The following is a 15,269-nucleotide window of genomic DNA, read 5'->3' as shown; positions in this document are numbered from 1 at the left end:
ATTTCTCCATAATCTTGCACAGGAATTGATCAAGTTTATGAACATGCTCAAATTGCTTTTGCGATGGAACTCAAGAGCGCAATGATGTTGCTATGAGAACAACTTGAAACCTGCGCGTAGATACTAAATGTATTCTTGTCGATAAAATACTTTCTCTGTAAAGTGCGACGGAAGTCAAAGGTCAACAAGAGGCAGGAAAAAAAAAAAAAAACTCTCAAATCTCATGAAACTTCATGTTACAAAAATTCTGTTCCAGGCTATATTTTGCGGGCATGGAGTACTTTGTCAGGTCTTGCCACGCAATCTTGTTTAAAGGATAGAAGCAGGGTGTCATCACCTATTGATGCCCGAGCACAGCAAGTTTGACCTAGCTCCATAGAAGGGTGCGACCCTCAAGCTTCTTCAGCAAGAATGTTTTTCAGATGGAGTGAGCAAAGCAATTTTGCCTTTTCAGGTTTACAGCTCAAGAATGGAAACTGCTGAACATAAAGCAGGTTCTTGTCAGAAGATTATTAATTGCGCAATTAATAATAACACTTCATTAAAGTATGCGATAATCACGTTGTAGGACAGTTTTCCGACACAAAGATGATGAGAAACGTAAGAAAATGACAAACATCGCAGAGGGTTTTTGTTCAAATTGTATAAATTACCGTATTTTTCGCACTCTAAGGTGCAGCGGATTATAAGGCGCACCCTCGATTAATGACATTCCCAAACTTTTCCCATATATAAGGCGCACCGGATTATAAAGCGCACCCTCAATTAATGACATATTTTAAAACTTTTGCCATATATAAGGCGCACCGAATTATAAGGCGCACCCTCAATTAATGACATATCTTAAAACATTTTCCATATATAAAGCGCACCGGATTATAAGGCGCACCTTCAATTAATGACATATTTCAAAACTTTTTCCATATATAAGGTGCACCGAATTATAAAGCGCACTCTCGATTAATGATGTATTTTAAAACGTTTCCATATATAAGGCGCACCGGATTATAAGGCGCACCCTCAATTAATGACATATTTTCAAACATTTTCAATCACAATATGGTAATACTCAAAGTAATAACAATAATAACTCTCAATAGCATAACTCAATGTCAATGTGACCAAACCTGTTCAACTGTAAACACACAAAAGAAATAGGTAAATCCTACGAATCCCAATCTCAATATTCATCCATACATAAGGCGCACCTGATTATAAGGCGCACCATCAGCTTTTTAAAAATATTAAGGCTTTGAGGTGCGCCTTATAGTGCGGCAAATACGGTAATCGCCTGGTTGCAATGTGTAATCATCCACTATTTAAGTGCGACGACGTCGGATTATTTTATGGATCATTCGCTAGCTTCTCCGTGCCAATTTAATATTCTGAGTTTTTTTTTTTCCAAGCTACTCTATTGTGTGTTACTTTGCTATTCTCCTTGTTGCTCCCTCAGTTGCTACTTTACATTTTAGTGAATATTCTACACGTCTATTTTGATGATACATTGTTTGTTCCCCGAGTTTTGTCCGAGTTTTTGCTGCTACTTTCATTACATTTTAGACGTTGTCATGTCAGTTCCGCCCCCTCCTCACATTTATCATCTATGAGAGATTTCGCACTGGCACCTTTTTGTCAATGTTTGTTTTCTATTAGACCCATATTATGTTTGATATTGATTTACTTGTGTCTCTGCTCCGTTTGCGTGTTTACGTGTTTACGTGCACCTTTTGTTATTAAATTATCCTTTGCTGCTTTGAGTGCGGTGTCTGTTCGGGTCCAGTGGCGATTTTTATTTCGGTGTCGTATATCACACAGATGATGCATGAAGAACCAGTAAAAAATTGTAAAATTCCCACTTCTAGTGACAACAAAGGGATGACGGAACCACGGGTAAATAAAACAACGGAACGACGGACTGATGTTTATGATTTGGTTCACTGAAAAATAAATGGCGGAAAGCAGCCACGACTGATAAATGACAGACCAGAATTTTGTAAAATGCGAATGACGGAAACACGGCTAAAATTAAACGACAGATGATTGACTGATGATTACAGTGGTTCAGATTTTAAAAATTAAAATTGATGGAAGGGGACCCAACCCACCGATGAAAGGTAAATGACGGGCCAGCAAAACAATTTAAAATGTCCACCTCTGGTGCCGACAATTGACGACGGAATCACGGGTAAAATAAAACGTTTCTCCGTAAAATCCTCATCTCATTTACATCATCTCCCCTGCAACTCAATTTCAAGTACTCCTAAAAATACTGGTAGAAAAACAATGATAAAAGCAGAGACAAGGGGTGGGGGGAAAAAAAAAAAAAAAGCGAGCCTGGGCGTCAGTCTTTGTTTGCGCATGTGGTGCCGTGAAAAGTCTTCCAGACCAAAGTCTCCTGCCAAGACCTTTATCATTAAGGTGGCAGAGGGAAGAAAGGGACTCTCTAGAGATCACAAACTCTTTCTAAAGACGCCACAAGGGTCAGCCACACGACTCCTCTCACATAGCGCCACACACACTCTTTATTCTTTTTAATAGAGAGCCATTTTTACACAAACATACACACCAACCCTCACACACACCTCAATGATGAAAGTTTTTGGGGGGGGATGTTTCATCTCCCTGTGCTTTGGGTGAGAAAGGAAGCTCGGGGATGCAAGTCTGAAGATCCCTTTATGTGTGAGGTCTATGAGAAGCGACTATGCGCCTGTACTTAAACATGAGGCGCGTGTGTATGTGTGTCCGTGTCCATCTGCATGACGGCCCGGAGCGAGCTTCTCACCAGAATATAACTTTCACAAGCATTTGGTTTCCTGCAGTCAGCATTCATTCAAACCCTCCTAGGAATTAAGTCTATCTACCTGCTTGCCGTTTTCTTCTGTCGCTCCCGGCGCGCCTCTCTCTCCCTTTCGCTCTCACGTACACACGCGCAAGGATGCAGAGATTCCTTTGAAGGCATTGTCTCCCCGCTCAGTCTGCAGGTAAGATAAGACCGCATGCCGAAGAAAGGAGTCAACGTGATGGATGGTGTACTCAGCTGCCACATAACACTATTGCATTAATGCCGTATTGATTTATGTCTGTCACCTCGCCCGTCAACGTGGAAGAACCCCAACACGCGTCTGTGTTCGCTGCCACCACTCGGTTGTTATCTGCTAATTTGCCCCGATCGGTTTTTGTGCTGTGATAACTACCCTCGAGTGATTCATTGTAAATGTTTGGAAAGCCCGTGTCTCTTTCAAGTCTTTATCTGGAACAAGAGATATTTACATGACATGGCTAAAATGTTGAATTTGTGGACCAGAAACTTCATAGGTGATGATTAAATATTCGATGAATGTTAAATGGACAGAGAGACGAGGATTTTGTCAAAGGATGTTTCTTGTCATCGTCAAACACTTAACTGTGACGTACAATGAAGCATATGCGTGAAGGCGCATACGTATCATATTTTTTTAACCATTTGGCATGCTTAAAAACATTTAATTGAATTAAAAACAATTGAATTTCCCAATTGTGGAAGAACAATCAATTCATGTATCTATGGTGCAACGGGTTATTTGGCACACCTTGTTAAAAAGTGCACCGGGTTTTATGGCATAATTTTGATCAATTGCACCAGTTACGGTACAGGGATAACTCGCCAGTACAGCAAGTAAGTCGAACTTAATTACCGTAATTTCCGCACTATAAGGCGCACCTAAAAGCCTTATTTTTTTTTAAAAGCTGACGGTGCGCCTTATAATCAGGTGCGCCTTATATATGGATCAATATTGAGATTGGGTTTCGTAGATGGGGAATGAATTGATAAAGTAAACTTTACCTGTTTCTTTTGTGTGTTTACAGTTAAACAAGGTTGCTCATATTGACATTGAGTTATTATACTATTGATAGTTTGGAGTTATTATTTGAGTTATTGTTATTACTTTGAGTATTACTATATTGTGATTGAAAAAGTTTGAAAATATGTCATTAATTGAGGGTGCGCCTTATAATCCGGTGCGCCTTATACATGGAAAAAATTTCAAAATGTGTTCAAAAGGTGCGCCTTATAGTGCGGAAAACACGGTAACCTTCAGTTCTAGATATAACCTATTCAGACTGTATTTTTGCTCAAGTACCGTATTTTCGAACCATAAGGCGAAGTATATAAGATGATACACTAATGCAAATTTCCCTTAAGACATAATATATATATATATATATATATATATATATATAGTAAATTTGGGAAAAATTTCAGGTGAATGTTGCCTGCAAAATATTTTATTTGGAAACGTTAGGTCAAATAACTGGAAGCGACATTGAGTAATTCACCTTAACATTTTTATTTTTATCATCGCTTAATGGCTAAGGCTTGCAGTCTTTTGATGAAAGTAATTTGCATGGCAGTGCATTCTTATGAAAATAAACTTGAAACAAACAGTCCTGTTCCTTTGGGGATACTGAATGGTACAACTTCAAAGGAGTGCACTTCACTGAAGGTGAGCTTACACTTTGCATAAAAAGAAACATCAAATTCCAGGTATCTTCTGCTCATCAACACCCATTTATAATTCTCTGTACTTCAAGAAAAAAAATAGTAGGTTAATTAAAAAATGATTCGGAGATTGTCTCAAAGAAAAACGTAATTTGATTTGTGGGCAACAAAACAGAAGGTAACGTTCGATTTTAAGTCTATTTGTGCGCATTCCAGGTATACACGTTCTCCTGTCCAGACTTTGGCACACAGCAAATGTGGGAGCAGCCAAGGAGGCGATGCGACTTCTGGAAGTCTGATCCTGGATCATGTAGTTTCCTCGAGAATTTTTAACACAACAGAATTCTATTTCGAAAAATCTCTTTAGGTAACTTTCTAGGTAACTTTAAATTTCTATATATAATGTGCACTGGCTTACAAGGTGCACCAAGTTATTCAGCGCACTTGGTTATACGGGTAATCAGACACACCAGGTTATAGGATGAATAGGAAGATTATAAAGGGGCACCGGGTTATAGGGCATACCGTGTTACGAGCTACGCTAGTTATAAGGCGCACCAGGTGATAAAGCACACCCGGCGCACTGGGTTATAAGACTCTATGGGTTATAAGGCGCACTGAGTTCTAAAACACATCAGGTTACAAGGTGCACCAAGTTATTCAGCGCACTTGGTTATACGGGTAATCAGACACACCAGGTTATAGGATGAAACAGATTATAAGGGGCACCGGGTTATAGGGCATACCGTGTTACGAGCTACGCTAGTTATAAGGCGCACCAGGTGATAAAGCACACCCGGCGCACTGGGTTATAAGACTCTATGGGTTATAAGGCGCACTGAGTTCTAAAACACATCAGGTTATGAGATTCACCAGTTTATAAGGGCACCGGTTATAAGATACACATCAGGTTATGAGATTCACCAGTTTATAAGGGCACCGGTTATAAGATGCACTAAGTTATAAGGTGCACCATTTTATGGGGTGAACTGGATTATAAAACGCACCAGGTTGTAAGGCGCACTTAGTCATAAGGCACACTGGGTTATATAGTGCAGTAGTCATGTGACGCACTGGGTTATAAGACTCACTTTAATATAGGCCACGTTGAGTTATGAGATGCACCGGGTAATAAGGTGCACCGGGTTATAAGGCACATAACTGCACAATAGGGGAAACAAACTTGTACAGCAAATAAGTTAGACCTCAACTTAAATTTTCTGGTCTGGTAAAATTGTATTTTTGCTCATTATGAGTAGAGATGTGAAGCGCCATAATGTTTGGAACATGCAGTGAAAGTAAACAGAAGGGAATTTGAATTAAAGATAAACAGAAAAGCGGACATTCAGATGTAGGGTGCACCCGAGGTCATTTTTTTTTTTTTTAGAAATGATTTTTTTTTTCAACTGACAATGTACACCTCGGTGCTCAGTTGTTAAAAAAAAGGCTTCAATCATCATTCTTTTTTTTTTGCTTGCCTTTGTCGAAACACGCGACATTATGGCGGATGGGTCTATCATTTTATGTGCTAGATTCAAAAAGAAAAAAAAGAAGAAAATAGCTCACAACATAAAGATGCTGCTAAAAGGTTTTCTCTGCCTGCTGTAACTGCAGTAAACAAACAAGTGGTAAATTTTCCGGCTATTTTTAACTTCAAGATTACTAATTTTCATACAGCTCGATGCAAATCCATGTTTATTTATTGATCTTTGGAACTGTATTAGAAATGATATCTCTGGGCTCATTTTGTTTCTGGCTCAACAATTCCGTCAGTACTGACAATTCGCATCCATATGAAATTTAACAAAATAAAAGCATAACACGAGGCACGGGCTGATATCAGATTCTTATTGATAACTTTGACCTTAAATATGCCGTATTTTCCGCACTATAAGGCGCACCCACAATTAATGAAATATTTTAAAACTTTTTCAATCACAATATAGTAATACTCAAAGTAATAACAATAATAACTCTCAAAAGCATAATTACTCAGTCAATATGAGCAACCTTGTTCAACTGTAAACACACAAAAGAAACGGGTGAAGCTTACTTTATCACTTCATTCCCTATCTATAAATCCCAATCTCAACATTGATCCATATATAAGGCGCACCTGATTATAAGGCGCACCATCAGCTTTTTCAAAAAATTAAGGCTTTTAGCTGCGCCTTATAGTGCGAAAAATACGGTCTTAAATAAATAACATGCTCTTGAATAACGATCTTAAGTCTGCAAAATGCTGTTTCAAATACATTTTCCAACTAAATTCCATAGGATTAAAACCAAAACCATGTTAAATTTTGCGATCTCAGTCATACACAGGAAATGCAAGTATTTTTTTTAACCGATTGACCATTAAAAACACCTAAAATCAAGTCCCGCTACATGCAACTCTTAACACGGCTCCCGCCTGCAGCGTAATCAACAACTTGCTCCAAAAGTTCATCTGTCCGCGATTGTCCGTCCGGCTTTTGAAAGATGCCTCGGCAGCAAAACGGAGTTGCTTTTAGCAGCCACTAACACATGTTATAAAGTCTTCTGCAGGAGGTCATGATTGCAGCAGCTCCATGATGCTTTCCTGGGCTGCGGGGCAACAATCAATCCTCCCTCTCCCCATCACACTTTGCTTGCGCAGTATTTATGTGGCACTCCACTCTCCACTTCTACCTGCTGCATCCGTCTCTCATTTAACTTCTGTCTCATGCCCTTGTTGTTTTGTTTATGGCCGTCTACAAAAGAGTTATTTTCACATCAACTTGATTAGGGCGTAAACCGGCGTGAATATTTTAGCAACGTTCGCTTCGGTATTATTCCAGAATCCGAAGATCGTTACGAGGGATTTCTCGGGGTGGTCATATTTGGTGCGGTTCAATTTGAGGCCACTTTTTTTTTTTTCGATCACGCCGGCTCTGTTTACCTTTTCCCCTCGGTTCATTTTGTTCTTTTGTCTACCTGGCCTTTCTGCAACCCGCTCCACTTCTCCTCCGGTGTTTGATATTTATAGATTTGTGAATTGAAAGCATCTCATTTGAGCGTCACAGTATTTTTTCATGTTTTCTTTCCATCCTGCCCCAAGATTGCCATTGGAGAATTGTTTTTCAGTCCTGATTACATGCGGCAAATCTGTGATTCTCTCATTTTTAATGTCGTGTTATGAAGAGTCTTCTTTTCAAATAGAGAGCAAATTAATTGGAAAAATGTAGCAACGTCAGCTAAATTGTGTGATAGTGGCACTTTTGCAAAATGTGGGAAGTAGGCATGGGTCGGTAATCAGGTTGACGGTTTACCGTGGTCGTGTATCAAAAATCGCTAATACTATCGATAACCTGGAACGAGTGCTTTTCTTTTTTTGCTTAATCTAACAAAGGAGGCGTTTAAATGAAACAATATGTTGTAGAGCTGTTTCTTTGGATATAATTGGATTTTTTTCCTTCTTGCCGTGCATGGAGTATAAGTGAAGGTCTTTGTCTTATCCCCTTTGGACCAATGAACCAATGAACACGCAGAATTTTGATGTTGCCCATTTCTGGGAGATGATTGGACCAAGTTTCACCTTTTTGGAACTTACAAGATGGTTCAAAAAAAAAAAAATGACTTCAAGAAAGGTAACATAAATGCTCTTTTTTTTTTTTTTAATCTAAAAGACAAATTTTTGTTCATGCTGGTCAAACAAAGTTGATTTCTGAGTTACAGGTGATAACATTAAATGTGATATTTTGAAAATATTATTTGAGAAGATATTTTTTCAGTCTTGTGTACCTCACTGAGCATTCATGGAAGCACAGTGCAGTTCGGTGAATCGGTATCACTAGTGCTTGCAGAGTTGACTCAACATAACTCGATGGTAATTGCTGTTTTGATTTGGTTTTTTTTTGTTTTGTTTTTTTTTTACCTTTTTTGGCGTCCATGGAGGATATAGAGACTTGCAAAGAAAAATTAAAAAACACCAAAAAATGTTACTGTATTTATTAAATTATTTGTCCTAAACATGGCACACATTTCTTAATGTACCAAATAATCAGGATTTTATTTGAAAATAGATTGTGTTCAAAAAAACAGAGCTGTAATTTTCATTTTTGTCATTTTGGATTGAAAATTAGTAATCTTGACGTTTAAAATAGGTGGAAAATTTCCCACTTTTTTGGTTAGTGCAGTTGCAGCGGGCAGAAAAAAACCTTTTAGCAGCATCTTTATATTGTGAGCTATTTTCTTTTTTTTTTTCTTTTTGAATCTAGCACATACAATAATAGACCCATTCGCCATAATGTCACGTTTCCACCAAGGCACGCAAAAAAAAACAGTCTGCCTTTGAATGATGATTGAAGCCTGTTTTTTTTTTTAAACCACCTTAAACCACCTTACATTTTCAGTCGAAAAAAAATGTTTTTTTTAGAGTCCTTGGAATGGTGAAGGTAAAGTTTTTATATCGCAGGTTAATTGATTTTAGCATACGCCCATAATTTGTAATCCAGACAATAGACTTCATATGTCATCGGTGACATCATTTGCATATCACAAATTACGCTTGGTGGGCCTGGAAAATGACTCCCAGTTCCAGTTGTATTTATTCAGCACATTTTCAGTTTTAGTTGTTTCGTTTGTGATTTGCAAAAAAAAAAAAAAAAAAGCTGAGTTGAGATAAATGCATTCATTACACACTCAACATTATTTTGAGTCATGTTTGTTTTCTTTTATTCTTTGCAATTGCTAAAAAGTATTTTTTGTGTGGTATTTTGTCCAATCCTTTGATCTTTATGTTAAAGTTATTTCAGATCAAAGGGAAAGCGTTGAAAGAAGACACTAGGGAGCTGAAATTTCACCCAGATGGTGAAAACAAAGTTCAAAATGGCACGACCACTTTGTTATCACACTACCAGGAGTGTACCGTCCAAAGACTAAAATACTGTCACAAATGACACGAAAAATTTTACGCATGTGCTAAGAATGGCACCTTTGAGGGCTAATTAATCTCAGATTTCCGTCGTCTGACATGTGATGAACCAAAATAAGACAATTCAAATATGATGACCAAACCGGTAAGTCCATCGGTTCCAAAGGTAGTTTCAGGAATAATAAATCAAAGCGCTCTATTTCAAGTCTTTTGTTTTGGATCAAAACATTTTTGCGCTAATTAGATGCTTCTTGGTTGATAAAAAAAATTTCACAGGGTGCACATCATTGAAAAACGGTAGAAAACCACTGTTGTAGACCAATTAAAAAAAAGGAATGTTCATAAGCAGTACAGTGCACATACCTCAAGAACACAGGTGTATTTTTTTTATTTGTTTGTTTTTTTTGCATCACGCAGGGTTTCAATACCCCACTGCATAATTTATGATCCTCCATCTTCCAGCTTTGACTCAGCAGGCGTCAAACTACACACGCAGACCTATGCAAGCACAATCCGGCTTCCTCTTTACCATTATTTGCATTCAGCAACCGAGCTACAGCAAAGCAGCCGGATGAGCAACTTTCAGCAGTTTCTTCATAAACCGCCAAATTATTGCATTTCCCTGCTGAGTTTGCAACGCTGGAATCCAGCGTAGCCCGTAAGCCAAAAGCAGAACAAAGTCTTCACAATTGGGTAGTCCCAAGATGATGCTGAGATAAAAGTAGCTTGGTTCTTTGCTTTACAGGAAAAAAAAAAAAAAAAGGTAACTTTGATCGCCCCTATCACGTTTTGAATGTCACTGCACTTTAATTTAAATGTGCATACAGAAGAACAGGACGTATAGAAATATGAATTAAGAGGTTAAGACAGTAAGTGGTTGTTATGATTGATGCGTGAGAGTAAAGTTTGTCTCGATGTACTCAGCGTGTTCATTTGGTACATATAGTAAGCGTCAAAATGAGAGAATATGAAATGACTAGGAGTCCTTTTTGGACTGGAGTTTATTCTTTTACTTTGTTCATGTTTTTTTTTTCTTTCATTAAAAGCCTGTTTTTAGCTTGTTTACACCCCGGGGTCTTTGTTTGAAACAACGTTTTTCACATTGTGGTTCTCCAACTTTTTTTAATGATGTACCCCCAAGTCAGCCTTTTTTTTTTTTTTTTTTGAGAGGGGAGAAAATATATGTATTTAAAATAAGAGTATTAAGCTATCTGTGTCATTTTGTTGTTGTTTTTTTTAACTTTGGAACTGCATTTGTAGTGGTAGGTGTATTTTATTCAGATACTGAATCGTGTAACATCATCTGATTTATTCCTGGGTCATCTGCCGGAAAAAATGAATGTGCGTCAGTCTAAAACTTAACAAAATAAAGGCTAGCAATGTTTTGGAAAATGTTCTCAACACAATTTTGCTCTAAATTGCTTCCTGTTCCAAATGATTTGCTCTTAATTTTAACAGAAAATTGAAAATAAAACACTGCTAAGTGTTATTCAACTTTTGAAACACAATTTTCATGGTATTTCTATAAGTATTTTATTCTACGAATCCAGCTTATAGAACATTTAACCGTTTTTTTTAGTGTTTGTTTGTTTTTTTTGCCGAAAAAGTGTCACCAATGGCGATACATGTCCTTATAAATCATGCCAAACAAAATGTTTCGCAAAGGAGTCACAATTTTGAAATAAATTGCTTAACGCCCTCTTAATTTGAAAAGGTAACGATACTTTTCCGGTCACAGCATTCAATCAGATCTGCCGCAACCTGCAGAAATCCCGACCTCATATTACGATTTGGACAACATATTGTCTTTTGTAGTTTATTCTATAACTGTACATTTATGCATAAAATTTTTGCAAATACATTAAAAAGACGCATCGCTCCGCTAAACAAAATAACCGCATATTATAGCGATTAGTTTCTTGCGTATAAAGTCCAATTAAAAGATAACGCATATGAAGAGCAGACAAATTTTAAGTGAAGGAAATCATTCTCCGCATGGTTTGCAAAATCGACATGCAATAAGTTTATCATTTTATATGATCTAATTCTCCAAGTAAATCAGCTGGCTCACTCACCTGTGCAAAAGTAGCAGTTGAAGTTGGTAAAGTTGGTGCTGGAAAAGTCCAGTTAAGCCATCATTCGCGTTTGAAACATTATTATTAACCGTTGAATTTTTTTTTGAAAACGCACATTTACAGGATTCTCGATTTCTTTCAAGCGACTGTCAAAGCTGTGGTATAAAATATATCACTGTCATTTATATATTTGACGTGGCGGTCTTCTTCGCTAATTCAGGCTGGGAGTTTTGGGTGCGCCACCAAGCGATGTTTGCTCTCTTGTGGTGAAAACTGGTATTACAATTTTCAATAGCTGAAGAACAGTACGACTTTTTTTTTCAGAAATTGTGATCCTTTACAGTGCTTTTCTGTTAACGATATTACTGATGTAGGCTTCAGGAGGTAGCATCTATTGGTTTGAATTTTTTTTTCAGTCTTTTTTTTCATCATTGGGCTCTTTTTTAAATTTTTTATAGACTCTCATCCATTGAATTTATAATGATTGTGGGGAGACGGCTGGAGAGTTTTCCTTCAGTTGTTAAAGCTAATGTTGGGTAAAGTTTTTTTGATTGAGGTTAAAGCTTCTCTAATTCATATTTCATCAGTGTGTGTCATAAGAAAATGGTCGCTTGTTGCGACAACGTCATGAATAATTCATTCTGGAGTGTCATCGTTCTCTCACTGCTTTCCGCCTATTTTGTTTTTGGAATCATCTAGTCATTTGTACATAGCATATGTTCAGACAGCCCACTGCTTTTTCAAAATAATCAGGATTTCATATATATATATATATATATATATATATATATATATATATATATATATATATATATATATATATATATATATATATATATATATATATATATATATATATAAATATAAAGAGTCTAACAGCCTGTTAATACTCGGTCTTGTTCAGCCACAATTGAAGGTGCATTTACTTGAGCAAAAAAAAAAAAAAAAAAATGCTAATCAATCTGCAAAGTCATTTATATATATATTATATATATATGATTTATTGTATATTAATATTAATATATAATTAATAAACTATTTTTATCAATTTATTAATATAGGCTTATACGTGACAAAAATGTATTTTTTTTTGCAAAATTTTTGCTGCTGCAGCTTACAACAACAAAGAGTTGGAGAATGGGCGATAGGGTAGGGGTGGGGTAGTGTTCAGGGCTGCGGGGAGAGTTAGCGGCCGCTCACTCCAATCTATTGTGTGTTGTAAAAGGAAATAAAGTATGTGCCTAAAAACATGCCACTTTGGCCTCTGTTCTAGAATTATGACATCACTGACAATGGAAAGAAAGGTCGGCAATATTTTATTAAATACATTTCATACACTTTTCATACATTTAAACAAAAAACCTCAGTGACGGCACTCAGGCAAAAGCTTAAATTGCAGCTGCACACAATTAGCAAAACCGCGCTAGGAACTGACCTATGATTAATACACTTGAATATCTGACTATTATTTTATGCATGATTGAGGAAAAATGATGAAGTGTTTAAAATCCGTTTTTAGTATAAACACGGGCAGAATTTCAAATTTGTCTTCAGGGTGATTCTTCCTGCTTTGAGTCATTCCTGACATTTTCTTGCTCTAAACATTGTCGCCTTGACTCGGCCTCCGTGGTTTTCTAACCTCTGTCCCTGAGTATGATGTGCACAGCTTCATTAGGAACCTGCCTCGCCTCCTAAATGTCTCCACCATGAAGCATCGGCAGAGAAAAAAAAAATCCATCTACTGTACTCTTTGCTATATATAGCAGATGAGCCCGTGCTAATGAGCTTGAGTGAGTCAATTTCTCTTGTTAAGTGACCAAGAAGCTGGCCTGTACGCCCCCTCCTCGGTAATATTCTCATCATTTTTCATTTCCTCTAGACTCATATGTGTCGTTAACCCACTTTACAAACTATACACATTGCATTTATTTTCCGAATTTTGTAAACACGTCAAAAGGTGAAAGAATTAAAGTTATTTATGATTTGTTTTCCCCTTCAGCCGCTCAAATTGTTGAGTGGCATCGTTTCTATTCATACACATGAAGGTTAATTTTATTAATAAAGTTATTTATGATTTTTTTTCCCCCCTTCAACCGCTCAAATTGTTCAGGAGCATCATTTCAATTCATACAAGTGAAGGTTCATTTTAATAACACCCACAAAAAAATGAAAAATGGTATGATATGCTTTTGTAGTCTGTGACTTGATGATGACACTTTACGACAGTCGTTAACTGGTCTCTACTGCCACCTACTGTCCAGAGGTGAAACACAAGTCAATAAAGACATAGTTTGCCCGCCGTTCAACGGAATGCCACAAAAATCACAAGAATATCAATGTAATAAATCCTACTAAAATGCATCTCAAATATTGTAACTATAATGCTTTTTTATGATCCAAATTTTGGACAATCATTATTTTTGAACACTAAATCCCCCACGTCCAGTTGCAATCACATAGTCTGATGCGAAACACCTGAATATATATATATATATATATATATATATATATATATATATATATATATATATATATATATATATATATATATATATATATATATATATATATATATGGGATTCAATAAGACACAATTATATACACTAACATGAAGTACATTAATTATTTAGGTGTTTTTTTGTTGTTTTTTTGGCAGTGAATGATATGAAATAAGAAGCCTTTGGGGGATTAAAAAAAAAGCCAGTATGATAAGTTTATTATTTTTTTTTTCTAACAGCACATTCTGCTATGCTATTATAAAAGAAATATTACTCAAGATAAGGAAATTAAAAAATATATATTTGTACAGATAGCTTCTGGCATCCGGCAGTAAATGGCAATGGGGATTAGAAGGTAAGCAATAAAAGATCATAAAACCAGCAGCTGTGAGATAAAAGGTATTTTTTAGTATATATTTTATGTAAATCCCTAAAATAAACGGAATGGGTGAGCATCAAAATGAGGAGGATTTGTTTTTTGTCACATCATTTCACGGCCCTATAATTATGTCACAAAGCTATTGGATGGGTTCTGATTGCAAGCGCCCCCAAAAAAAGAGAAAATTAACGTCATTAATTTACTGCTAATCATTCCTCGTTCCGGGTTGTTTTTGGAAAATCTGGCCAGATATGATTCGTTTTCATATTGACAGAAGCTCGCGTTAATTAGGGCCCATATGTGCTGTGACCTCTTTATGTTCAGGTGGCATCTGGGGTGGAAGGTCTCGCTCGCTCACAAATTACGCAATATGGTCAGCCGAGTATTCCTGTTTATTTATTTATTTTTATAATGTTTATTTATTGTGCGTGCCATCTGCTTTGGGTAATTCCGAATGTTGCCAGCAAAGTCCAGAAGCCATATGTTCCCTCCAAGGCGAGTTTCCATTTTATCAAATGAGCGATGCTTCCAAATAAATTAGGACTCATGTTACTGTATATATTTTATGCCCCACACGTCAAATATTTAAATAATACACATGCAAAATTGCTTTTCTTGTAACCCCCCCCCTGAAAATAAACAATTAAATAAATAAATCAACAAAACACACAAAAAAATAAAAAATAAACGGACTCAGTCCAGCGCGCAGTCTCTGGCTTGTAATCTAGTTAACAAAGTACGTGAAAACGTTAAAAAATTGTGATATTTTTTGGTGCCACGAGGTAGCGCTCACACTTTGGGGGAAAATAGGTTAGTAAAATGGTTGTCTTCTGCACTATAAGTTCGTTAAGTTAGTTCACTATAAGCTGAACTAACCAACAAACGTAAATTTTGGAAATATGGTAAATTTTTAAGCCGTAGTAGAAAAAATTTACCCCAAAAA

General features: G+C 36.6%; 1 long non-coding RNA gene across 1 annotated transcript in view; it reads right to left on the bottom strand.

Annotated features, from left to right (window-relative positions):
* The window catches only part of LOC148407908 (uncharacterized), a 70,936-nt gene extending 67,994 nt beyond the window's left edge, over positions 1 to 2,942 (bottom strand). Inside the window, exon 1 of the long non-coding RNA XR_015863627.1 lies at positions 2,862 to 2,942. This is a non-coding gene — a long non-coding RNA (uncharacterized LOC148407908). The remainder of the gene's footprint in view (positions 1 to 2,861) is intronic.
* Between the last annotated feature and the right edge of the window lie 12,327 nt (positions 2,943 to 15,269).

This window comes from Hippichthys cyanospilos, chromosome 19 (genome assembly GCF_059441005.1).
Source record: "Hippichthys cyanospilos isolate Australia breed blue-spotted pipefish chromosome 19, RoL_Hcya_1.0, whole genome shotgun sequence".
Taxonomy (NCBI): Eukaryota; Metazoa; Chordata; class Actinopteri; order Syngnathiformes; family Syngnathidae; genus Hippichthys; species Hippichthys cyanospilos.
This window is presented reverse-complemented; position numbering and strand designations above follow the sequence as displayed.